Source organism: Macaca fascicularis, chromosome 5 (assembly GCF_037993035.2).
Source record: "Macaca fascicularis isolate 582-1 chromosome 5, T2T-MFA8v1.1".
Taxonomy (NCBI): domain Eukaryota; kingdom Metazoa; phylum Chordata; class Mammalia; order Primates; family Cercopithecidae; genus Macaca; species Macaca fascicularis.
The window spans coordinates 118,300,409-118,326,584 of NC_088379.1; positions in this window are offsets into that span (position 1 = coordinate 118,300,409).

A 26,176-nucleotide genomic window follows, 5' to 3' on the forward strand; every position below is an offset into this window, starting at 1 on the left:
ATTATAATCACCTGGTGGGCTCATTAAAACAGATTTCTGAGTGCATCACTAGATTTTATGATTAGGTAGACTGAGGGTGGGGGCCAAGAACTGCATTTCTTCCTTTCCAGACCCACACTGATACACTGATGCTGATAGTCTTGTGACTGCACTTGGAAAACTACCTTCTTTATGAATGCAGTCCTAACTCCTCAGCACGGCAAAGACCTCCATAACTCGACCTTGGGTGTGAAGAACAAGGGGATTCTGCCAGGAATGACAGTGACAATGCAGGGAGCACTGCGGGGCAGGAAAAAAAGTCTCCTCCTTCTTCCATTTTGAGTTTGTGGCTGGGGCCCCTGTAACAAAAGACAGATTAACAAAAGAAAAGCATACACATTTATTAATTTATTATTATTATTTTTTGGGGGATGGAGTTTTGCTCTTGTTGCCCAGGCTGTAGTGCAATGGTGCGATCTTGGCTCACTGCAACCTCTGCCTCCTGGATTCAAGCGAATCTGCTGCCTCAGCCTCCCTAGTAGCTGGGATTACAGGCATGTGCCACCACACTTGGCTAATTTTTTTGTACTTTTAGTAGAGATGGGGTTTCTCCACATTGGTCAGGCTGGTCTCGAACCCCCGACTTCAGGTGATCCACCTGCCTCAGCCTCCCAAAGTGCTGGGATTACAGGCATGAGCCACCACACCCGGTCACATTTATTTAGTATAAGTTTTTGTGACAGGAAGCATTCATAGGGAAATGAAGACCTAAATAAATAATTAGAACGGAATGTTTTTATGCTGAGCTTAATGAGGTGTGGAGGGTCATGGAGAAATATAATAGGAGGACAAAGGGCATGATCTAATGGGAATAAGCTGGGGAAACTTAACAAGCCTTGTTTGTTCAGATTCTTCTTGGTGTCCTGTGTCTTCAGAAATAAGGAAGCTCCTTTCCTCTGGGTACAGAGATGGCATCTTTCAGATGGGCTCTTATGAGCTGCTTCAGGAGAAGGTCAGAAAATCCTTCTCGCACATACTGCTTCTCAGAGTCCTTCAGCCTCAGATATTCAATGTGTCAAGTTCCTATATTAGTCCATTTTCTTTTCTTTTTTTTTTTTGAGACGGAGTCTCGCTCTGTCGCCTGGGCTGGAGTGCAGTGGCCAGATCTCAGCTCACTGCAAGCTCCACCTCCCGGGTTTACGCCATTCTCCTGCCTCAGCCTCCCGAGTAGCTGGGACTACAGGCGCCCGCCACCACGCCCGGCTAGTTTTTTGTAGTTTTTAGTAGAGACGGGGTTTCACCGTGTTAGCCAGGATGGTCTCGATCTCCTGACCTCGTGATCCACCCATCTCGGCCTCCCAAAGTGCTGGGATTACAGGCTTGAGCCACCGCGCCCGGCCTATTAGTCCATTTTCACGCTGCTGATAAAGACATACCCAAGACTGGGTAATTTATAAAGAAAAAGAAGTTTAATGCACTCACATCACAGTTCCTTGTGGCTGGGGAGGTCTCACAATCATGGTGGAAGGCAAAAGGTGTGTCTTACGTGGTGGCAGACAAGACAGAATGAGGACCAAGTGAAAGAGGTTTCCCTTTATGAAGCCATCAGATCTCGTGAGACTTATTCACTAGTATGAGAACAGTCTGGGAGAAACCACCCCCATGCTTCAATTATCTTCCACCAGGTCCCTCTATACAACACGTGGGAACTATGGGAACTACAACTCAAGATGAGATTTGGGTGGGAACACAGCCAAATCCTATCAGTGCCTTATTTTGGAGTAGCATATCCTGAACCCTGTGAGCCCCAACTCAGCCATTCCTCACTGGAGACTCACCTGGGACACCTGCGAAAAAATCCACATCTGGATTACCCTCCCCTTTTGGCCAGCCAAGACTTTATTCTCCTGAAATCTGGCTTAAATGCATATCAAGAAATAGTCTGAAGGGAAAAGAAGGTACTAAAGGCAAACAGCCTTATTAACTAGTATAGCATTACCTAGGAGAAGTGTGTGTTCAAGAGGGCAGTGTTGAGGCCCTTGCTGTTGAGTCCCTTTGGTACCCTCGGTAGGATGGGTTTTGTAAGCAGGTTATGCCTTCAAGTCCATCTTATTAGCTGTTGGTGCAGTTGCTTTCTTCTTCTGCTACATTGTAAATTAATGAGCTGCTCCATCCTGTCACCTCCATTTAAGGGGTAGGAGGTGACGGTACTGGGAAGCATGTGTTCTGAGGCTGTACAAGAATTATGTGGAAGCTTTGAACAGACATACAGATTCCCACTGCATATGTACCAACTGAGAACCTCCAGAATGAGGACTTAGGATCTGTATTTTAATTTAGATTTATTAGTTATTTTTATTTTATTTTATTTTTTTTTGAGACGGAGTCACGCTCTGTCACCCAGGCTGGAGTGCAATGGCTGGATCTCAGCTCACTGCAAGCTCCGCCTCCCGAGTTAACGCCATTCTCCTGCCTCAGCCTCCCGAGTAGCTGGGACTACAGGCACCTGCCACCTTGCCCGGCTAGTTTTTTGTATTTTTTAGTAGAGACGGGGTTTCACCGTGTTAGCCAGGATGATGTCGATCTCCTGACCTCGTGATCCGCCCGTCTCGGCCTCCCAAAGTGCTGGGATTACAGGCTTGAGCCACCACGCCCAGCCTAGTTTTATTAATTTTTAAAGTGTGGTCAGGTGTGGTGGCTCATAGCTGAAATCCCAAAACTTTGGGAGGTCGAGGTGAGCAGATCACTTGAGCCCCAGGGGTTCGAGACCAGCCTGGGCAACATGGCGAAGCCCCATCTCCTAAAAAATGCAAAAATTAGCCAGGTGTGGTGGTGGATGCCTACAGTCCCAGCTACTGAGGTGGCTGAGGTTGGAGGATCACCTGAGTCCAGGAAGTTGAGGCTGCGGTGAACCGTGATCATGCCACTGAACTCCAGCCTGGATGATGGAGTGAGACCCTGTCTTATTATTACTTTAAAAAACACAGAAAAATATAAACAAGAACACAAAATTGGCCCATGTTTTCTTTATACAGATAACCCATATTGGCATAAGCCAAAAACATGCATGGGTTTGGAAAATTCACATAGCATTGAAGGTATAAAACAAAGTAAAAAGTAAAAACTTCTCTCCTCCTACCTACCCCTAGACTCTTTCCTAAAAGATTACTGCTAATTTTCTGTGTTTTTACCTAGGTAATATTTTGGGAATCCACTTTTTTGGGGGGAAAATCTCTCCCATTAATTATCACGGTTAGCCAGATTTGAGAGATGCTGCTTCGAGAAATAGACACATTAATGCATTCAACTTGTGCCAAGACAGTTAGGCTTGATTAGCCCACCCTTTTTGTGGTAATAGGTACAATACGTATTTTCATTCCATCAGTATCCATCCAGTAAATCTTTATCTGCTGAAGTAAATTTTATTTTATTTTATTATTTATTTATTTACTTATTTTTTGATATAGAGTCTCACTGTGTCACCCAGGCTGGAGTGCAGTGGTGCAATCTCAGCTCACTGCAACCTCCGCCTCCCAGGTTCAAGTGATTCTCCTGCCTCAGCCTCCCAAGTAGCTGGAACTACAGGCGCCTGCCACCACGCCCAGCTGATTTTTGTATTTTTAGTAGAGACGGGGTTTCACTATGTTGGCCAGGCTGGTCTTGAACTCTTGACCTCGTGATCCGCCTGCTTCAGCCTCCCAAAGTGCTGGGATTACAGGCTTGAGCCCTCCCAAAGTGCTGGGATTACAGGCTTGAGCCACTGTGCCTGGCCGTAAATCTTTACTGTGGTAAGTGGGGTAAGAGACAAAAATAAATGGCAGCCCTAGTCACGCCCTTAAGGAAGGATCTTTTATCCATGTACTGTAAGATATAAATAACTAACTACCGCTGGGTGTGGTGGCTCACGCCAGCAATCACAGCACTTTGGGAGGCCGAGGCGGGTGGATCACGAGGTCAGGAGATCAGAACCATCCTGGCTAACATGGTGAAACCCCATCTCTACTACAAATACAAAAAATTAGCTGGTGGTGGCGGGTGCCTGTGGTCCCAGCTACTCGGGAGGCTGAGGCAGGAGAATCACTTGAACCTGGGAGGCGGAGGTTGCAGTGAGCTGAGATTGCACCACTGCACTCCAGCCTGGGCAACAGAGCGAGACTCTGTCTCATAAATAAATAAATAAATAAATACCATAAGCCTGGAAGAAATGAAGCTCTCATAGAGGTTTAAGATATTGCCATGGACAGCAGAAAGAGGATCAATTCGAGTTCTGGTAGGCAGGCAGCATTTGAATTGTCTTTAAACGATAACAAGTGAAATGGTAAAGAAAGAGGGCTGGAAATGGGAGGCCAAGTTCAGTCCAAGGAAGAGTGTGAGTCAAAGTGTGAGAGACCACCACATCATGGCAGGAGACAGGGGCTTAAGAACTTACTGTCACGTTAAAGATTTGGAACTGTTTATAGACAGTGGGAAATTTTGAAAGTTTTTGAGAAGAGATTTAACAGGACAAGACTGATGCTTTGAAGAATAATAATACTTGTGGGCAACAGGTTCACAGATAATCACCTCTGGAAAATAATTTTTAAAGACTCAACATGAAATTTGTACTGATATTCAACACAGTCTCTCCACCAGGTTCCCCCCTCCTCGTGGGTTTTGTATAGCAGGAGTGTGATGGATGCTTTTGTGTTTGGATCAACTGGAGGTGGAGAGGCTGGTTACTGATAATCTGCAGTATAGACAGTGAAAGAGAAAAGAGAGTAGGGCATAAAGAGATGTTCATAAGGTAGAATCAGAACTTGGTGACCAGCAGGGGCCGGTAAGAGGAAGACAATTAAAATGGATAATTCCTAAGATTTCACCAAAGGCGGTGGCTTATGCCTGCAATCCCAGCACTTTTGGAGGCCGAGGCAGGTGGATTACTTGAGATCGGAAGTTCGAGACCAGCCTGGCCAACATGGTGAAACCCTGTCTCTACTAAAAATACAAAAACTAGCTGGGTGTGGTGGCATGTGCCTGTAATCCCAGATACTTGGGAGGCCGAGACAGGAGAATAGCTTGAACCCAGGAGGCGGAGGTTGCAGTGAGCTGAGATCGGGCCGCTGCACTCCAGCCTGGGTGACAGAGCTAGGCTCCGTCTCTCTCTCTCACACACACACACACACACCCCCCCCCCCCCCCCAAACAAACAAAAATTCTAAGATTTTAAGATTTCTAGGCTAATAGGCCAGGTGAGTGTTGGGTATCGTTAACTGAGAAGGGAAGGTAGGAAAATGGGCAGGTTGTAGGGTAGAGGTTGCTCTGGGCGTTTTGTAGGAAGATGAAGTATATCATTTTAAGTTTGAGTTATGCTGGGAGTATTTAGATAGGGAGACCTAGCAGACATGAGAAATTAGGTCTGAAGCTCACAAAATTGGTCAGAGCCAGGAATATAGGTTTGAGTAGTCATAGGCCTATAAGGACTGAAGTCTTGGAGGCGGATAGGATTGCATGAAGGTTGTGGTTTTCCACACTTTAGCATGTGTAAGAATCTCCTAGAGGGTTTGTTAAAACATGTTGCAGCCCGGCCACCCTTGAGTTTCTGATTCAGTCTGGTTAGCGCTCAATAATTTGCAACTCTAACAAGTTCCCGGATGGTGCTGATGCCATTGGTCTAAGGAATACGTTTTGAGAAGCACCAGTCTAGGGAACATGTAGTGAGAGAAAAGAACTAAGAGTAGGATTTGGGGGAGTGTTCTGGTTAAGAAGGAAGTGAAGGAAGAGGAAGTAGTGAAGGATACTGTAAGGGAAGAAAAACATCCTTTCCCTTCTACGCTTCTAAGTTCCTAGCTGGGTTCCCTTAACAAAAGATTGGAAAGAGAAAAACATACAAATGTATTTAATATAAGCTTTACATGACATGAGAATTCTCACATAGAAGTGAATATCAAAAGAAGCAGAGTCGAATGCTTATTTGCTGAATTGGACAAAGAGCAGTAAATTCTGAAAATGTGATAAGACAAAAAGGCTTGGGCTAGGACAATTCATGGTGGAAAAGGAACTAGAAAGGGAAGAGTGAGTTTGACAAGGTTTGTACAGATTTTTCTCAGCCTTAACTCCTCATCTCTCTGGTAAAAATATTACTTTCCTTCTGGAATAGGGAGCACATCTTCCATATGGGAATTTTATTTCCTGTTTTTAGGAAGAAAAAGGAAAGGTCAGAACCTTTCTTGCACTTGCTGTTCTTTAAGTGTCTTTAGCTCAGAATAACCCTTGTGCCAAATTGGCATATTTTGGTGTGGCATATTCCACTACTCTTCAATACTTACAGCTTTGTCTGAGAGTTCCCATCGCATTGTAATAAAAATAGTTGCACATTAAATATGTACTTTATGCACATATATTTGCACATTAAGTAGGCACCTATCAGGGACACAGTTAGGAAGTTTCCGGAAGAAAACTAGGGAAAGAGGGAATGCTGTGAATCCCATAAATTTGGTCTTTCTAGGAATCCCTCTCACTCTGTTTAATCCCTGAATGGCTTTCGTTTGAGAGTCACCCATTTCACACAGCCCTCTCATTAACTGAGCAGCTTTTACTCATCCCTGAAACAAAAAAGTCAAACCAAATTTATATCCTGAGATCTCCTATGAGTTGTTTCTAAAAACTGAAAGGATTTTAATTTTTCAAACTATGAGAAAAATAAAAATAATATGAGTAACACAAATAACTCAGTGAATGTTGGCATAATATATTCTTCTCAGTTTAGTTAAATTGTTTCCATACGCGGTTTTGTTTGGAAGGGTGAGCTACAGCTGATGGGCAATATACATATGTAAGGCTTTCATGTGCAAAATCACACAGCGGGAACTGGCTCACCGAGTAAATTTTTAAAAAGCCCTGCTAATAAAGATACTGAAAAATATTCAAAGTGGTTTAAAAAAATACATCTATAATTTTATATTTGAGAAATAATCACCATGTTTTAGCTTTCTTTCTTTTTTCTTTTTTTTTTTTTGAGATGGAATTTTGCTCTTGTCTCCCAGGCTGGAGTGCAATGGCGCGATCTTGGCTCACTGCAACGTCTGCTGCCTGGGTTCAAGCGATTCTCCTGCCTCTGCCTCCTGAGTAGCTGGAATTACAGGCACCCACCACCATGCCCAGCTATTTTTTTTTTTTGACATGGAGTTTCCACTCTTGTCGCTCAGGCTGGAGTGCAGTGGCACCATCTCCGCTCACTGCAACCTCCGCCTCCCAGGTTGAAGCGATTCTCCTGCCTCAGCCTCCTGAGTAGCTGGGATTACAGGTGCCCAGCACCACGCCCGGCTAATTTTTTGTATTTTTAGTAGAGACTGGGTTGCCATGTTGGGCAGGCTGGTCTCCAACTCCTGACCTCAGGTGATCCACCCACCTTGGCCTCCCAGAGTGCTGGGATTACAGGCGTGAGCCACTGCACCTGGCCGATTTAGGTTTATTTCTTTCTAGTTTTTATATACTTAGGAAATTGAAATAAAATCTTTTATTTAACTTTATATATTAAATTATATAAGTGGGTATATATAGTTTATTTATTTCACTTAGTTTTTTTTTGAGAAAGAGTCTTGTTCTGCCGCCCAGGCTAGAGTGCAGTGGGTGATCTCGGCTCACTGCAACCTCTGCTTCCTGGTTTCAAGTGATTTTCCTGCCTTGGCCTTCCGAGTAGCTGGGATTACAGGTGCACGTGATCACACCTGGCTAATTTTTGTATTTTTAGTAGAGATGGGGTTTTGCCATGTTGACCAGGCTGGTCTTGAACTCCTGACCTCAAGTAATCCCCCTGCCTTGGCCTCCCAAAGTGCTGGGATTACAGGCATGAGCCACCGCACCCGGCCAATCCAAGTGTTTTTATGCTGGGTTTGAAGTAGCTGAGATTACGGACACCTACCACCAAGCCTGGCCAATTTTTGTATTTTTAGTAGAGACAGGGTTTCACTAAATTGGCCAGGCTGGTCTTGAACCCCTAACCTCAAGAGATCCCCCTGCCTCGGCCTCCCAAAATGCTGGGATTACAGGCGTGAACCACTACACCTGCCCCTGAACTGTGACTTCTGATTAACTGTCACTTGAACAAACATCTGTGGAGGATACAATGAAATCCATATGTAGGGTTGGGGAGACAGGGATAGACAGAACACACAGTTCTTCTCCTTAAAGAGTTTGTCATCTCTCGCTGCTCTGAAGCGGGTAGGTTGATATCTGTGCCTTGCTTGCCCCTTGTAATAACGGTGTCAATTCAAACCCATTTTTGACAAGGGACACCAGCCTGCAATAGGATTGTTACCTAGATTATTCGTGTTTGTGTTTAGGGGAATGTGGAATGTGGGAGTGGCTGTTAGATAACCACCCAGGACACCATTGGCTGCAACTACTTTGTTCGTTGAATTTTTTTGTCTGGAGGAAATCAAATGTGTAATAACTTCTGACTTCTCAACATCATGATTTATAGGCAGTACTAGTACTTTCCACTGATTTCTGACGTGCTGAGCTAGCTTAAACTACCTATTCTTCACATCACATTGGACATCTAGGAAATCTAATTTGTACCAAAGTGGTCAGGAATTGAAGTCTGTCCTTGTGCGAGTTTACTATTAGGTTGGTGCAAAAGCAACTTTTAAATATATCATCATTCAGTTTGAGTGATCCTGCAACCCGTATTTGTTAGTGCTGTTTTCTGGAGTGCCGAGCCACTCTTTGGGTGAAGTCCGGGTATAATTTTTAATGTACATCTTATATATGTGGGATAAGTAATTTTTTGGATAATTCTACTTTTAAAAAAAGCCACTTTATTCTTATTGACAAAGAAGTACATAGATTTCTCATTTTATTCTTGTTTACCTACACAATGATCTCAATTATACAAATGTATGAGAGGACTCCTCGGATATTATCACTGGATTTGGCACTTTCCTCAAAGTTCTGGAACGTGGAGTACTCTAAATGTTTTATGGAAGCATTCACACACATTTTAATTTCAGGCCTTTTCAATTGTCTTCTTGCCTTCACCTGAAGATATCCTAAAGTAGGAGGAAAATAAAACCTTTATGAAGAGCCTGACATTCTGGTTTCCAAATACAAGGGGTTTCTTGCAGGGCATCATTCTTTCTTCTTTCCCAGGAACTCTGCCAGAAGACGTCATTGTGCTCAGAGCCCCCTCCACTGCACTGTCAATAGAAGCTGGTGAGCTGGGTGCAGTGGCTCACGCCTGTAATCCCAGCACTTTGGGAGGCCACGGTGGGCAGATCACCTGAGGTCAGGAGTTCACGACCAGCCTGGGAAACATGGTGAAACCTTGTCTCTACTAAAAATACAAACATTAGCCAAGCTGGTAGTGCACGCTTCTAGTCCCAGTTACTTGGGAGACTGAGTTGCAGTGAGCCGAGATTGCACGACTGCACTGTAGCCTGGGTGACAGATTGAGACTCTGTCTTAAAAAAAAGAAAAAAAAGAAGTCAGTGAAAACTCGGCAGCACCGGGAAAGCCCATTATCCTTAGCAAGGCTGACAGGAAATGAATTTGCTTGTGCATCTCCAGTCAAGGGCAATGCCATTAAGGTCTGCAAAACTACAATATCCCAGTCTAAAGATTTTTAAATTCTATTGCTGGCACACCAGTATGACGCTTTCGTTTCAATTAGACCAAGGGCTGGAAACCTAAGTAACAAAGACACAGTGATTATGGTAGAAAACAATTACAATTTGAAAGAAACAAGTGAATTCTAAAAGGAATCTGTGTGTTGAGTTAACTATAGAATATAGGTAACTCTGTATAGTATAATATTAATTTAATGTATAATATGATTCATGTATAGAACAATAGCATATAATTATTGGATTAGTCTGTTCTCACACTGCTATAAAGATACTACCTGAGACTGAGTAATTTATAAAGGAAAGAGGTTTAATTGACTCACAGTTCCAAATGGCTGGGGAGGCATCAGGAAACTTACAATCATGGCGGAAGAGGAGAGAGAGCAAGTGTGTGAAGGAGGAACTGTTAGACATGCATAAAACCATCCGACGTCGTGAGAACTCACTCACTATCGTGAGAACAGCATGAGGGACACTGCCCCCATGATCCAACCGTCTCCCACCAGGTCTCCCTTGACATGTGGGGGTTATCGGGATTACAATTCAAGATGAGATTTGGGTGAGGACACAAAGTGTAACCATATTAATTATAGAACTGTTTGTTACACTTTAATGACCATAAGTTGAACCCGTTTTTAATTTTCGATAGTATTTTCTTTTTTAAAAAAATACTGTTATTTTTTGAGACAAGGTCTTACTCTCCTCACTCAGGCTGGAGTGCAGTGGTGTGATCACAGCTCACTGCAACCTCCACCTCCTGGGCTCAAGTGATTATTGTGCCTCAGCCTATGAAGTAGCTGGGACTGCAGGTGCACATCACCACGCCTGGATAATTTTTTGTAGGGAAGGGGTTTCACCATGTTGCCCAGGCTGGTCTCAAACTCTCAAACTTAGGGGAACTCTGCCTGCCACCATGCCCAGCTAATTTTTGCATTTTTAGTAGAGACGGGGTTTTACCATGTTAGCCAGGCTGGTCGTGAACTCCTGACCTCAGGTGATCTGCCCACCTTAGCCTCCCAAAGTGCTAGAATTACAGGCATGAGCCACCATACCCAGCTGAAAAGTAAACTTTCCTTATTGAATTTCTGACTTCCATTTCCACTGTCAATGGTAACTAATCGTGTTTTATATATTCTCTCAGAAAGAAAAAAAAAAACCAAATTGCCTAAAAAACAGAAATAAGCTCATATTCTTCATTATTTTAATATTAATTTAAAAACTGTTTAAACAATTATTAATACTATGAAAGAGATTGTCAATCAATTGTAAAGCATGGCCTTATTTGCACCCTGATTTTTAAAAATCATAAAAAACACACAGACTCCATTTTTTTTCAAGGTGCTTATTACATAAGTATGTTCACTTTATAAAAATTCATCAAGCCGTCTACTTATAAATATTGCAACATAAAGTTTACTTATAACTATTTATGACACAAGCAACAAATTTTAACAGTGACTTTTTTTTTTTTTTTTTAGGACGGAGTCGCGCTCTGTCCCTCAGGCTGGAGTGCAGTGGCGCGATCTCGGCTCACTGCAAGCTCCGCCTCCCGGGTTCACGCCATTCTCCTGCCTCAGCCTCTTGAGTAGCTGGGACTACAGGCGCCCACTACCTCACTCGGCTAATTTTTTGTATTTTTAGTAGAGACGGGGTTTCACCGTGGTCTCGATCTCCTGACCTTGTGATCCGCCCGCCTCGGCCTCCCAAAGTGCTAGGATTACAGGCGTGAGCCACCGCGCCCGGCCAACAGTGACTATTTTTGATAATATTAAGAAATTGTTAATTTTTAAAGTGTGATAACAGTATTTGGGTTATGTTTTTTGTTTTTGTTTTTGTTTTTGTTTTTTGAGACGGTCTCACTCTGTTGCCCAGGATGGAGTGCAGTGGTGCACAAGCAACAAATTTTAACAGTGACTATTTTTGATAATATTAAGAAATTGTTAATTTTTAAAGTGTGATAACAGTATTTGCGTTATGTTTTTTGTTTTTGTTTTTGTTTTTTGAGACGGTCTCACTCTGTTGCCCAGGATGGAGTGCAGTGGTGCAATCTCGGCTTACCGCAACCTCTACCTCCGGGGTTCAAGTGGTTCTCCTGCCTCAGCCTCCCGAGTAGCTGGGATAACAGGTGCATGCCACCATGCCCGGCTAGTTTTTGTATTTTTCGTAGAGACTGGGTTTCACCATATTGGCCAGGCTAGTCTCGAACTCCTGACCTCGTGCCTCCCAAAGTGCTGGGATTACAGGGTTAAGTGTTTTTTTTTTTTTTTTTTTTTTTTTTTTGAGACGGAGTCTCGCTCTGTCACCCAGGCTGGAATACAGTGGCCGGATCTCAGCTCACTGCAAGCTCTGTCTCCCAGGTTTATGCCATTCTCCTGCCTCAGCCTCCCGAGTAGCTGGGACTACAGGCGCCCGCCACCTCGCCCGTCTAGTTTTTTTTTTTTTTTTTTTGAGACGGAGTCTCGCTGTGTCACCCAGGCTGGAGTGCAGTGGCGCGATCTCGGCTCACTGCAAGCTCCGCCTCCCGGGTTTACGCCATTCTCCTGCCTCAGCCTCCGAGTAGCTGGGACTACAGGCGCCCGCCACCTCGCCCGGCTAGTTTTTTGTATTTTTAGTAGAGACGGGGTTTCACCATGTTAGCCAGGATGGTCTCGATCTCCTGACTTCGTGATCCACCTGCCTCGGCCTCCCAAAGTACTGGGATTACAGGCTTGAGCCACCGCGCCCGGCCTCCGGCTAGTTTTTTTGTATTTTGTAGTAGAGACGGGGTTTCACCGTGTTAGCCAGGATGGTCTCGATCTCCTGACCTCGTGATCCGCCCGTCTCGGCCTCCCAAAGTGCTGGGATTACAGGCTTGAGCCACCGCGCCCGGCCGGGTTAAGTTTTTAAAAGTCTTTATATTTTAAGGTATATATTGAAATGCTTATGGATAAAATCTAGGATTTTCTTCAAAATAATCTCATGTGTTTCTGGAAAGGGGATGGGAATAGAAGTGAAACACTGGCCATGATTTGCTAATTGTGAAGGCAAAATGATTTGAGTCATTATACTATTCTCTCCAATTTTGTTTATATCTCATTATACTATTCTCTCTACTTTTGTTTCTATTTACCATTTTCCATAAGAAATTGAAACATATTTCCATAAAATATTTTCCAACCATACAAACAGCTATACAAACAATAGTAATGGAATCAAATAGTGCCTGCCTATGTGCCAGGCACTCTTTAAGTCCTTTACATATATTAACTTATTTGATCCTTAGTATACCCTGTGAGATATACATTCTTCACCATGCTACAGGTGAAGAAACCAGATTAAAGGCTGGGCTCAGTGGCTCACGCCTGTAATTCCAGCACTTTGGGAGCCCGAGGTGGGCGGATCACCTGAGGTCAGGAGTTCGAGACCAGTCTGGCCAACATGATGAAACCCTGTCTCTACCAAAAATACAAAAATTAGCTGGGCGTGGTGGCTTGCACCTGTAATCCCAGCTGGTTGGGAGGCTGAGGCAGGGGAATCTCTTGAATCTGGGAGGAGGAGGTTGCAGTGAGCTGAGATTGCACCACTGCTCTCCAGCCTGGGTGACAAGAGTGAGACTCCATCTCAAACAAAACAAAACAAAACAAAAAACAGAATAAATAGCATTTCCTTTCTTTTCTTTTTTCTTTTTGAGATGGAATCTCACTCTGTTGCCCAGGCTGGAGTGCAGTGGCTCGATCTCACCTCACCACAACCTCCTCCTCTCAGGTTCAAGCGATGCTCTTGCTTCAGCCTCCTGAGTAGCTGGGACTACAGGTGTGCACCACTATGCCTGACTAATTTTTGTATTTTTAGTAGAGACGGGGTTTCACTATGTTGGCCAGGCTGGTCTCGAGCTCCTGAACTCATGATTCCCCCTGCCTTGTCCCTCCCAAAGTGCTGGGATTGCAGGCGTGAGCCACCTCGCCTGGACTTTTCTAGGGTCACAGAGTTTGTGGAGCCACATGCATTCATGTGAACACATGTGTATTCACCTCTTAGCTTAAGACATAAAACCTATTTGACATAAGGGAACACTACTTATATGTTGGGTTGGAACATGAGATTGGTGTTTTTATATGTCATAAATGCATAAACATTGGCAGTGTCATGTGGTTTAACCCAGTATCTCTTTCCAAGTGTATCCTCCATTAACTCTGCAGGTAACAACTCTCATCATTCCCATGCATTTCTTTGAACTTGTACTTCATATGAATGTATACCTAACAATAAATATAATTGTTTCTCATGTTTTTAAATTTCTTGATAGCATACTATTGGCATTTTGGTGTTTTGCTTTTTGTCTTCAACTTATGTTATGAAATCTATTTATGTTGATATATTTTTATTTTATTTATTTATTTATTTATTTATTTATTTATTTATTTATTTATTGAGATAGAGTCTCGCTCTGTCGCCCTGGCTGGAGTGCAGTGGCGCGATCTGGGCTCACTGCAAGCTCCGCTTCCAGCGTTCACGCCATTCTCCTGCCTCAGCCTCCGGAGTAGCTGGGACTTCAGGCGCCCGCCACTATGCCCAGCTAATTTTTTGTATTTGTAGTAGATACGGGGTTTCACCGTGGTAGCCAGGATGGTCTCGATCTCCTGACCTCGTGATCCTCCCGCCTTGGCTTCCCAAAGTGCTGGGATTACAGGCAGGAGCCACCGGGCCTGATTTATGTTGATATATTTTTAAAACGTACTGTGGTATATACTCATACTCTGACATACTATACAATAGTGAAAATACATGAACTAAAGCTAAACTACCTGCTTAGTATCCATTCATGTTATGAGTAAACTAATTTATGTAACCAGCTACCTACTGATGGACACTTTGGTTGTTTCCAGTCTTGTGATAAGCAGTGCTTCTACAAATACATATGGCATACTTAAATGAGTATGTTGAAAGCATAAACTCCTATAAACGATGGCAGTTAATATGTTTTTTTTTTTTTTTTTTGAGACCAGGTCTCACTTGCAGTACAGTGGTGTGATCATGGCTAATAACAGCCTCGATCTCCCAGGCTTAACCAATCCTCCCACCTCAGCCTTCCAAGACACTGGGACTACAGGCACGTGCCACAACTCCTGACTAATTTTTTTTTTTTTTTGAGAAGGAGTCTCACTCTGTCTCCCAGGCTGCAGTGCAGTGGCGCGACCTCGGCTCACTGCAAGCTCCACCTTCCAGGTTCACGCCATTCTCCTGCCTCAGCCTCCGGAGTAGCTGGAACTACAGGCGCCTGCCACCACGCCCGGCTAATTTTTTGTATTTTTAGTAGAGACAGGGTTTCACCGTGTTAGCCAGGATGGTCTCCATCTCCTGACCTCGTGATCTGCCTGCCTAGGCCTCCCAAAGTGCTGGGATTACAGGCGTGAGCCACCGTGCCTGGCTTTTTTTTTTTTTTTCCCATCAAACCTGTCAGTAAGAAGTAGAAGGATGGATTTTGTAAACCAAAATGCTTTGGTCAACATTGTAAAAAGTTTCTAGGATATCTCAAAATAGGCTGGGCGCGGTGGCTCATGCCTGCAATCCCAGCAATTTAGGAGACTGAGGTGGCCGGATCACTTGAGGCCAGCAGTTCGAGACTAGCCTGGCCAACAGGCAAAACCCCATCACTACAAAATACATATAAAAATTCACCAGGCATGGTGGCACATGCCTGTAATCCCAGCTACTCGGGAGGCTGAGGCATGAGAATCGCTGGAACCCAGGAGGCAGAGGCTGCAGTGAGCCAAGATCAGGCCGCTGCACTCCAGCCTGGACAACAAAGCAAGAGACTGTCTCAAAAAAAGAAAATATAAAAGCAATACCAGGCTGGCATAGTGGCTCACACCTAATCCCAGCACTTTGTGGGGCTGAGGCAAGAGGATTGCTGGAGCTCAGAAGTTCAAGGTGACTGTGAGCTATGATCGCACCCACTACACTCCAGCCTGGGCAACAGAGCAAGATCCTGTCTCTTTAAAAAAACAAAAAGGTCGGGCGCGGGGGCTCACGCTTGTAATCCCAGCACTTTGGGAGGCCGAGGTGGGTGGATCACGAGGTCAGGAGTTCGAGACTAGCCTGACCAACATGGTAAAACCCCATCTCTACTAAAAATACAGAAATTAGCTGAGCGGGATGGCCGGTGCCTGTAATCCCAGCTACTCGGGATGCTGAGGCAGGAGAATCACTTGAACCCAGGAGGCAGAGGTTGCAGTGAGCCGAGATCACACCACTGCACCCCAGCCTGGGCGACAGAGCAAGACTCCATCTCAAAAAAAAAAAAAAAAAAAAAAGGAAAATAAATAAATAAACAAAAAGAAGAAAAAAAGAAAGCCACTACTGCCATTCATTGAGGGTCATTGGAAGGGTTGTTAATAATCCAAACTGAGGCAGACATATTAAGGATCAAGGGGAGGTAGCAAAAGAAGCACCAAGAGTAAGCAGTGAAAAAGGTTAAATATTCCCACCAACAACCCAGATGTACAAACTCTTCCATCATTTGCATTCACAGCTCACAAGCTCACAGAACCTTCCAAATGGATTTTCTCTAGAGCAAGCAGCTGTTTCACCAAAGCTACATTAAAGTGACTTGCTATAATATATTATAACTTTAAAGACTCCCTCTGTTCCCATACTTCTAGTATTTTCCTCTTGTTTTGTTTTATCAGCCACAGCATCAAACTGAGTAAACATTTTCCAGCTCAACCACAAAGTACTGTTGGCTTTGTCTATCCACACTTATAATTGCTCTTAAGAGGAAATATATTTTTCTGTGAGACCAAATGAGAATCTTCATGAGAATTAGTGTGCACCATTTGGAAAATTTTCAGAAAGGATAAAATAAAATCCAATCAAATCTGTTCATAAAGCAAAATAAGATGATTAGCTCTGCATTTTTATCCATTAAATTAAAAGTGTAGAGCCAGAAATGGTGGCTCATGCCTATAATCCCAGCACTTGAAGAGGCTAAGGTAGGCAGATTGCTTGAGCCGAAGAGTTTAAGACCAGCCTGGGCCGGGCGCAGTGGCTCACGCCTGTAATCCCAGCACTTTGGGAGGCCGAGGGAAACCTACTAAAAATACAAAAAATTAGACGGGCATAGTGGCGGGCACCTGTAATCCCAGGCTGAGGCAGGAGAATGGTGTGAACCCAGGAGGCTGAGCTTGCAGTAAGCCGAGATCCGGCCACTGCATTCCAGCCTGGGCGACAGTGAGACTCTGTCTCAAAAAAAAAAAAAAAAGTAAAACAAAAAAACAAAATTCATCCTTGACTGTGTGTAAAAACATATGGAAATATGAGGTGTGGGTGTAGATCTCCATCGTTCGGTGTGTGAAAAAAAGAAAAGATTTAGAAAGCATCAGCTTGTTTTATCAACTAACCACCAGAATTTTTTTTTTTTTTTTTTTTTTTCTGAGATGGAGTCTTGCTTTGTCGCCTGGACTGGAGTACAGTGGTGTGATCTCGGCTCACTGCAACCTCCGCCTCCCAGTTTAAGTGATTCTCCTACCTCAGCCTCCCGAGTAGCTGGGATTACCGGCGTGCACCACCACGGCCAGCTAATTTTTGTATTTTTAGTAGAGATGGGGTTTCACTGTGTTGGCCAGGATGGTCTCAATCTCCTGACCTCCTGCCCACCTCAGCCTCCTAAAGTGTTAGGATTACAGATGTGAGCCAATGTGCCCAGCCACCACCAGCATAGTAAATGCCTTTGGTCATCTGTGACAAATAAGAGTAAAATCACACTTTTTTTTTTTTTTTTTGAGATGGAGTCTCACTCTGTGGCGCAGGCTGAAGTGCAGTGTTGCGATCTCGGCTCAGTGCAGCCTCCACCTCCCAGGTTCAAATGATTCTCATGTCTCAGCCTCCCCAATAGCTGGGATGACAGACACGCACCTTCAGGTCTGGCTAATTTTTGTATCTTTAGTAGAGATGGGGATTCGCCATGTTGGCCAGGCTGGTCTCCAACTCCTGGCATCAAGTGATCCGCCCACCTTGGCCTCCCAAAGTGCTGGGATTATAGGTGTGAGTCATCACGCCTGGCCAAAATCAAACATTTTTCCTCCTGCTATTCGAGTCACATATATATCTTGCAAATTAATTTATTTCTATTTAATCTGGTAGGTACTGTTTTGGTTTTAAGTTTTGTTAAATATGCAATGGCAAAATTAAAGTAAGATTAGATTAAAAATCGCTTGTCAGCCTTTTGGCTAAGATCAAGGATAGATTAGATAAAAAAGACAAAAATATATAGTTGACATTCGAAGTTCTTCACATGCGAAGACCTCGAACTGTTTCAAAATTACCTTCTGCTACTCCCCTCGATAAGTCCTCTATTCAGGGTAGACTTGTGTATTACTTGTTCTTAAAATATGTTACATCAGGCTTTTTTTGTTTGCCAGGAAGAGATTCACTCAGATAATTTTAAGATAAAGGGGTTTATTATAAATACCCAGGACCCAGGCTTTGTTGTCTGGTGTCTTCTTGAGGGGTTGCTCGCTTCCTTTCTCCCTCTCACCAATCCTCTCTGCATTCTCTATAAATTCTGGAGGGAGATAGTCTGGACTAATTTCCATTGCCCCAGGAGGAAAAGTCCTTTGAGTAAGTCCACTCCATGGGTCAAGTCCCAGGCTGTGGAGAAGCTGCCCTTGAGTCAGGCCCACTCTGTTCCAATCAGTGGCCACTTCTGTGTAAAGAATGAGTAGGACCACTGTCATGGGTAGGCAGTTCAGTTGGAAGGGGGTACTTACTGTGTGACCCTTGGATTGTCATATCCAGACCACATCTGAAGCATCTCGCCTCCCTGCATTTGCTGGCACCTATCCTTTTTGTCCATAGAGTGTTCTCCATGAATTTGCACATGTTGTGAACTTAGCTGAAATCTTAATAGGTTAGGCAAAGCCTGTCTCAAATGCCGCAGTCTCCTAACATCCTCCATGTGTGATCATTATATGATCATTAATGATTAGTGAGTCATTACAGAGGACACATATTATGTGCTACCCAATTTTTTTTTTAATTATTAAGATTATATACTTAATCATCTCAAATACAGCATAAGTTCTCTGAGGGCAGGAACCATATTTTGTGTATTTTTATTTCCCTCAAAGTGTTTAGGGCATGGATTCTATGTAACAGATTATGGTTTGGTGCCTTTCACCAACTTAAAAAAAAATCACATTTGCTTCTAAGGAAAAAGTAATGTATACTTATTTGCAAGAAAACAATACTCTCATAAAGAAGTTGTTGTGCATGGAGGGTGCCCTTATACAATTATTATACTGTGGTAAAATGGAAAGTTCAGAAAGGACTCAAAAGAGATTTGAGGGAAAAATCCCCAAGTCTTAGATGAGCTGAAGCCTGAGGTTCTCAGCTTACTAGAAAATCCTTAAGTGTTAGAAGACTGGAAATAAAGGTAGCTGAGACAAAGGCATCCTGAATAGGAAGGTCAAAATGAAGGTTTAGCTAAAGTGGTACCTGATGACTGGCTTGTTAGAAATTCTTAGAGGAAGAGCGCAGAGGACACCGTCTAAATCAGCAGATCACATGGCTACCAGGGGCAAAGTTATGATTTGAGACCAAGGAGGTAGAAAAAGGCCTTGGAAAAAAAAGACTTTTTTAACAGGCTGTAGGAGCACAAAACTAAGCATACTTATATTTCTTAACTTAGAGTTGAGTTTATTATGGAGAGGAGAAGAAACAAGTACTAATAAGGACAACAGTGACCACTGATGGCTTTAAATCAGTGATTTAAAGATGGCCAGTGATTTCCCTCAGGGATATGTAGTATATATCCTCAAGTTCCTGTATTTTCTAGTAAATCTGTGCCCTTGACCTCTGTGTTAGGGACCACAGCAGTTGGGATGGGAGAAGGTACGCTGCTAGAGAAGAAGAAAGAAGAAAGGATGGGAGAGAACATGAACTAAAAGGTGGAAGACTTGAAGGCGAAAGCTCTCTCTCTCTGCATCGGAGAAATGTGAAACTAAACCAAAATGAAATATCACCTTATATCTGTTAGGATGGCTACTATTAAAATAAAAACAAAAGCAAAAAAATACACACCAGAAAATAACCAGTGTTGGTGAGAATGTGGAGAAATTGGAACCCTTGTTGGTGGGATTATAAAAGGGAGCAACCACTGCTTTTTTGGAAGCAGCATTAGAGAGTTATCCAAGATGGTGATAGCAAAGGATTCACTGAGGAGCTCCCCAGATACCAAAGGATTAGATTTATTTTCTCTTCTATATGGTGGAGATAACTTACTATAGTGGACTACATAGTTTGTCATTGTGGAAAAAAGAGAATAAATAAGAGAAGACTGATTTAGACATTTTTGGAAATAAGAAAGGTGATAAAATATTAAATTAACTTCTATTTATAAGAAGGAATTAGTGGATTCTTTGTTTATTAAAATGACCACTAGTCAATAAAAATAATCTGTGTTTGATAATGTGCTACATTGTCTCCGTGAAATATCAGGGTTCCAACCAATTGATCTTGAAGTCTACCTCGTTGATTTCTGAGCCTGATGACCAGATTTCTAGCAGAGTGAGGGGACTCATAGAAGGTCTTTCTTCCTAGTCAGGGGCCCCGTTAACTATTCTTTTCCTTTTTTTTTTTGGGATGGAGTTTTGCTCTGTCGCCCAGGCTGGAGTGCTGTGGCATGATCGTGGCTCACTGCAACCTCTGCCCTCTGGGTTCAAGCCATTCTCCGGCCTCAACCTCCCAAGTAGCTGGGATTACATGTGCATGCCACCACACCAGCTAATTTTTGTATTTTCAGTGGAGACAGGGCTTTACCATGTTGCCTGGGCTGGTCTCGAACTCTTGGACTAAGCGATCCACCCACCTTGGCCTCCCAAAGTGCTGGGATTACAGGCATGAGCCATCACACCCTGCCCAACTGTTCCTTCCTTAAGGGGCTTCAAAGGTGGGAAGAAATAAAAAGTAGCTATTCTTCTGGGAAATGTTACATGAGGACTAATTCAGGAAAGTATAATGTCCCTGTATCATTCAATCTTACAGAGTATTTGAGCAGTCTTTCTAGCTCCCAATTTTAAAGAGGGTTTTGATAAGTTTGAGCACGTCCAAGAAAGATAGTGCACAAGGTTATGGGAAGAATTGTGAAAATATCTGCATCTCTTTATTTGAAGAAAAATTCTATTGACAAGAGGAGTTAAGTTTATTTCATGTGGCTTCAGAAGGCAGAAGTTGGATTACTGGGTGGAGGCTGCAGGAAGTAGATATCTCCTTAAAATAAGAACTTTCTAACATTTGAGAGAGGAATTGGACACCTTGTGAAGCAGGGAGGACCCTGTGCTTGGAGTCTTTAAGCAGAAACTGGTGAGCTACCTGTCAGGGATATCATAAAGGGGATTCCCACACTGGAGAGGACTGCCCAGATGACCTCAAAGTTTTCTTGAGTCTGAAGGAGCAAGGTAAAGCTGTAGATTTTTGAGCAGCATATATAGAGGTACATATTTGTAAAAAGGTTTCACCTTTTTCTAGGAGCCTCTTAGGAACCAAGATCACAAATGTTGGATAATCATGGTGGAGGTAAAGAAAGCCTCTTACTTCTAAAGCATCCTATACTTTGTTAGATAAGAGAAGTAAAAATATTAACATCTACTTAGGTAGAATTCCCAAATACTTTATTTTTTTATTTTTATTTTTATGGTTTTTAGACAGAGTGTTGCTCTGTCGCCCAGGCTGGAGTGCAGTGGCGCGATCTTGGCTCACTGCAAGCTCCGCCTCCCGGGTTCACACCATTCTCCTGCCTCAGCCTCCCGAGTAGCTGGGACTACAGGCGCCCGCCACCACGCCCAGTTAATTTTTTGTATTTTTAGTAGAGACGGGGTTTCACCGTGTTAGCCAGGATGGTCTCGATCTCCTGACCTCGTGATCCGCCCGCCTTGGCCTCCCAAAGTGCTAGGATTACAGGGGTGAGCCACCGCGCCTGGCAAATTCCCAAATACTTTAATCTTTATGAGTAACAGACATAAAGGGAATATATGTATACTGGTTCTTTAAAAGACAAGTTCCTAATAACATTACAGATAGACTGCATGTTAGTGGACTCTGGTAACTACTTTTACATAACATAAAACACATTTTATTTTGTTCTTCAACACATCCTTTTTTTTTTTTTTTTTGAGACAGAGTTTTGCTCTTGTTGCCCAGGCTGGAATGCAATGGCGCCATCTCGGCTCACCGCCACCTCCGCCTCCTGGGTTCAAGCGATTTTCCTGCCTCAGCCTCCTGAGTAGCTGGGATTACAGGCATGCGCCACCACACCTGGGTAATTTTGTATTTTTAGTAGAGACGGAGTTTCTCCATGTTGGTCAGGCTGGTCTCGAACTCTTGACCTCAGGCGATCCGCCCGTCTCAGCCTCCCAAAGTGCTGGGATTACAGGCGTGAACCACCGCGCCTGCGACAACACAGCCTTATATTTAGTTCCTTGTTTAGTAGGCAATGATGTAAATTTTGCATCAGGCAGGATATCAGAATTGAACCTAGTGACAACTAAACATTTGAAGGATTTGAAAGCATTCTTATGGTACAAGTAGTATTGCCATGGAATTTGAATCCTTTCAGTATTAAAAAGGATCCACAGTCTACAAAGATCAGCATTGTTGATAACTATAAAATGGTTACTAGGGAAGGATGGTTGTCATTTTAGGTGCTTGGTGTTTACTGTGGTTCTCATAAAAGTAAATGCTTTATGCTAACTATAGCAGAAAAATATTTTGTCAGATACAAGGTTTATAAGAAACTAATTTCATCTGATACAAGGTATATAAGAAACATAGAGATGCTACACATTCTATAATTTCCCATCTTCCCTGCTTAGTTGAGTTACTACTATTTCAGAAATATGGAAAAACATAGACCCCAAAGAAAGGAGAGGGATAAAGTTTTGCCCTATTATAAAGGAAGATGTGAGTTTTATTTGCATGGTATGCTCTTTCTTTTATTGTTGTTTTATTATAAAGCTGAAACATGCTTATTATAGCATCTTTTGGAAATGAGTGCATTATTTTTAAACCTCCCATCTGCCACCTCAAAACTACATTTCTTTTTTCTTTTTTGGATAATATAAACTTACAATTCCTTTTGATCCAAAATTTTAAAATAAAACCAGAAGAATGTGGTTTACTTCAAGGAGAACTTCAATTTATACTGTTAAAAACTTATAGATATTAAAAATGCAAGAGAGGCCGGGCGCGGTGGCTCAAGCCTGTAATCCCAGCACTCTGGGAGGCCGAGGCGGGCGGATCACGAGGTCAGGAGATCGAGACCATCCTGGCTAACACGGTGAAAACCCGTCTCTACTAAAAAAAATACAAAAAACTAGCCGGGCGAGGTGGCGGGCGCCTGTAGTCCAGCTATTCGGGAGGCTGAGGCAGGAGAATGGCGTAAACCCGGGAGGCGGAGCTTGCAGTGAGCTGAGATCCGGCCACTGCACTCCAGCCCGGGCGACAGAGCGAGACTCCGTCTCAAAAACAAAAAAAAAACAAAAAAAAAAAACGCAAGAGAAACTTCAAATTAAATTTTTATATCTAGTGATGCCATTTGTTAAATCATTTTGTCAAAGAAATTAAAACAAGTTGTAAATAAGTAAATTTAAGGTTTGTAAAAGCTCTGACTTGACCATTATTAGATTGTTACATGCACCTATGCATGTAACAGAATTGCACACATACCCCATAAATTTGTACAAATAAAAAAAAAGGCAAATCTAAACATGCTTCTTTAAGAAATTAAAGTTTTAATGTTAAATTATTTATATGAAAGACCAGAATAATATTTATATTTTTCAAAGAATTTAATGATATTAAGGCATATTAGTTATCAAATAATAATTTAGAAAAGTTGTAATAAGACAAGTAGATTTTACCATTGTTATTTACTCTGAAAACCCTTGTTAATAATTTTATCTCGTTATGTCATTACATACTAACAATTAGATATGAATTATTTTATATTTTGGTTTATCATATTACTGAATAACCAAATGATAGAAACTTAAAGACTGAAATGTACTAAGAGATGATTTTGTTATATACTATCTTTCATAAATGAGAAAACTAAAGCTCAGATAGAAATAAAATTTTCTTGTCTTTTTTTTTTTTGAGACAGGATCTTACTCTGTCACCCATGCTGGAAGGCAGTGGTGCAATCTGGACTCACTGCATCCTTTGCTTCCAAGGTTCAAATGATTCTCCCACCTCAGCCTCCTGAGTAGCTGGGACCACAGGCGTATGCCACCACGCCCGGCTATTATTATTATTATTATTTGTGGTTTTTTTGGTAGAGATCGGGTTTCACCATGTTGCCCAGACTGATCTGGAACTCCTGAACTCAAGTGATCTGCCTGCCTCGGCCTCCCAAAGTGCTGGGATTGCAGGCGTGAGCCACCGCACCCAGCCAATAATTTTCTCCATTGAGTAACAAGCAGCTCCTCAGCACTCCATAATCACATTTTATTTGGTTTATAGAGTAACTAATTGTTGACTTTACTCGCATCCACTGTGTTAGAAGACATTTTACAATGCACACACAGAACTCTCAAGTGCTTTTGTGACAAGATGTGAATTTCAATTTAAGATAAGCTATAAAAGATTATGAAAATCCTTTGGAAAGTTTTCATGCAGTTACTAGTTTATTTGCTCAGATTTCTCACTTGAATGTCTTACAAAATTCATTGATGTGTATTAAGATTTTATTTGTAAGGATTTGATGTCCTTAAAGTAGTATTTTGATAGACAAGTTTTCTCGTTTGGAAGAAGAATCAGATCATTTGTTGGGAGATAGCTGATTAAGTGATTAATAGAAGCAGAGTATGTAGTTATCTTATGTGTTTATTGCTTTGTCTATTCCTAGCTAATAAAGTAAAATAATCCCATGACAAATACTTCTGGAAAAGCAATTTAGGTATGATTAAGTCAACAAGGTCTATATGTAAGCCTAAATTTACACTTAGTGATTTTCAGGCATCAGGTTTAATTTCTTTCGTCTATATGAGTTGGTTGCTTTGTTTTCTTTTTTGAGCCAAGGGAGATGCTGAATGCAGAGATGAAGCACTTATTCTGCCATTCCCCCTTCTCTTCCTCCTCCCCAAACTATTTTAACAGGGAATCAGTATCAAGTGCTTTCATCAAAGGGTAAACTTGCTGCCAGGAGTCTCATTTGCCTGCCAACATAAAAGCTTGGCTATAGATTTTTGATTTTAGGGTAACACAGCTCTTTCCAGGAGGAGGCAGTGACAGAAATGGACTCTAGGCAACTGCGAGCATAATAGAATAGAATGAGCCTGGACTGTAGAGTCAGAAAATAACTAGATTTGGCTCCTAGTCCAAAGATGATAACATGTTTGTTATGAAAATCAAATGAAGTAATGAATGTCAAGCAACAATAGCAGTATCTGGTACATGCTGCATAATTTTTAATTCTCTCTCTTTCCCCTACAATCTAATTGGACTTCTTTTGGATTCCTTTGGAGACTAAACTTTGCAATAATAGAAGTAGGGACAGAGAGCAATCCCAGAAGCCATCTTATCTGTGGATGTTATTTTCCAATAAATGTAGAAGAGAGATTGAGATTACCACTCTCCAATGTGACCCATCCCTAACCCCCACTCTAACTTCAGTGTAAAGCTAATTAAACTAGATTCCTCGGAGATTCATGTTTGGATATATTACTCAGAGACTTGACATGATGATAACCAGCCCTCATTCCAGGGAAAGGTAACCCAAGAGTGGCCCCAGTTGCTCACGGAGTCTCAGTGCTCAGGTAAAGTGTATAACTATTTCTCTCAGTGAAAGATGAACAAGACCTACAGACCCTAAAGTTAGATAAATGTCAAGATCCAGGTACAGGATGAGAAAGGAGAACTAGATTAATTTTTTTTTAAAAATTTTTCCGAGACGGAGTCTTGCTCTGTCACCCAGGCTACAGTGCAGTGATGCAATCTCGGCTCACTGCAACCTCTGCCCCCCGGGTTCAGGTGATTCTCCTGCCTCAGCTTCCTGAGTAGCTGGGATTACAGGCGCCTGCCACCATGCCCGGCTAATTTTTTTTTTTTTTTTTTTGAGACAGGTTCTTACTCTGTTGCCCAGGCTGGAGTGCAGTGGTGCGATAATGGCTCACTGCATCCTCGACCTCCCCAGCTCAGGCGATCCTCCCAGTTCAGACTCTGGGAGTAGCTAGGACTACAGGTGTACACTACCATGCCCAGCTAATTTTTGTATTTTTTGTAGAATTGGAATTTCACCATGTTGGCCAGGCTAGTCTCCAACTCCTGGGATCAAGTGGTCCACCTTCCTCAGCCTCCCAAAGTTCTGGAACTGCAAGCATGAGCCACAACATCTGGCTGAGTTCCAACTTTACATCTTCTCCAATACTTTTTCCTTTCTTTTAAAATTTTTATTCATTTATTTTTATTATTTTATTTTGTTTTTTTGAGATGAAGTCTCGCTGTCATTCAGGCTGGAGTGCACGATCTTGGCTCACTTCAACCTCCGCTTCCCATGTTCAAGCAATTCTCCTGCCTCAGCCATTCTAGTAGCTGGGATTACAGGTGCACGCCACCATTTC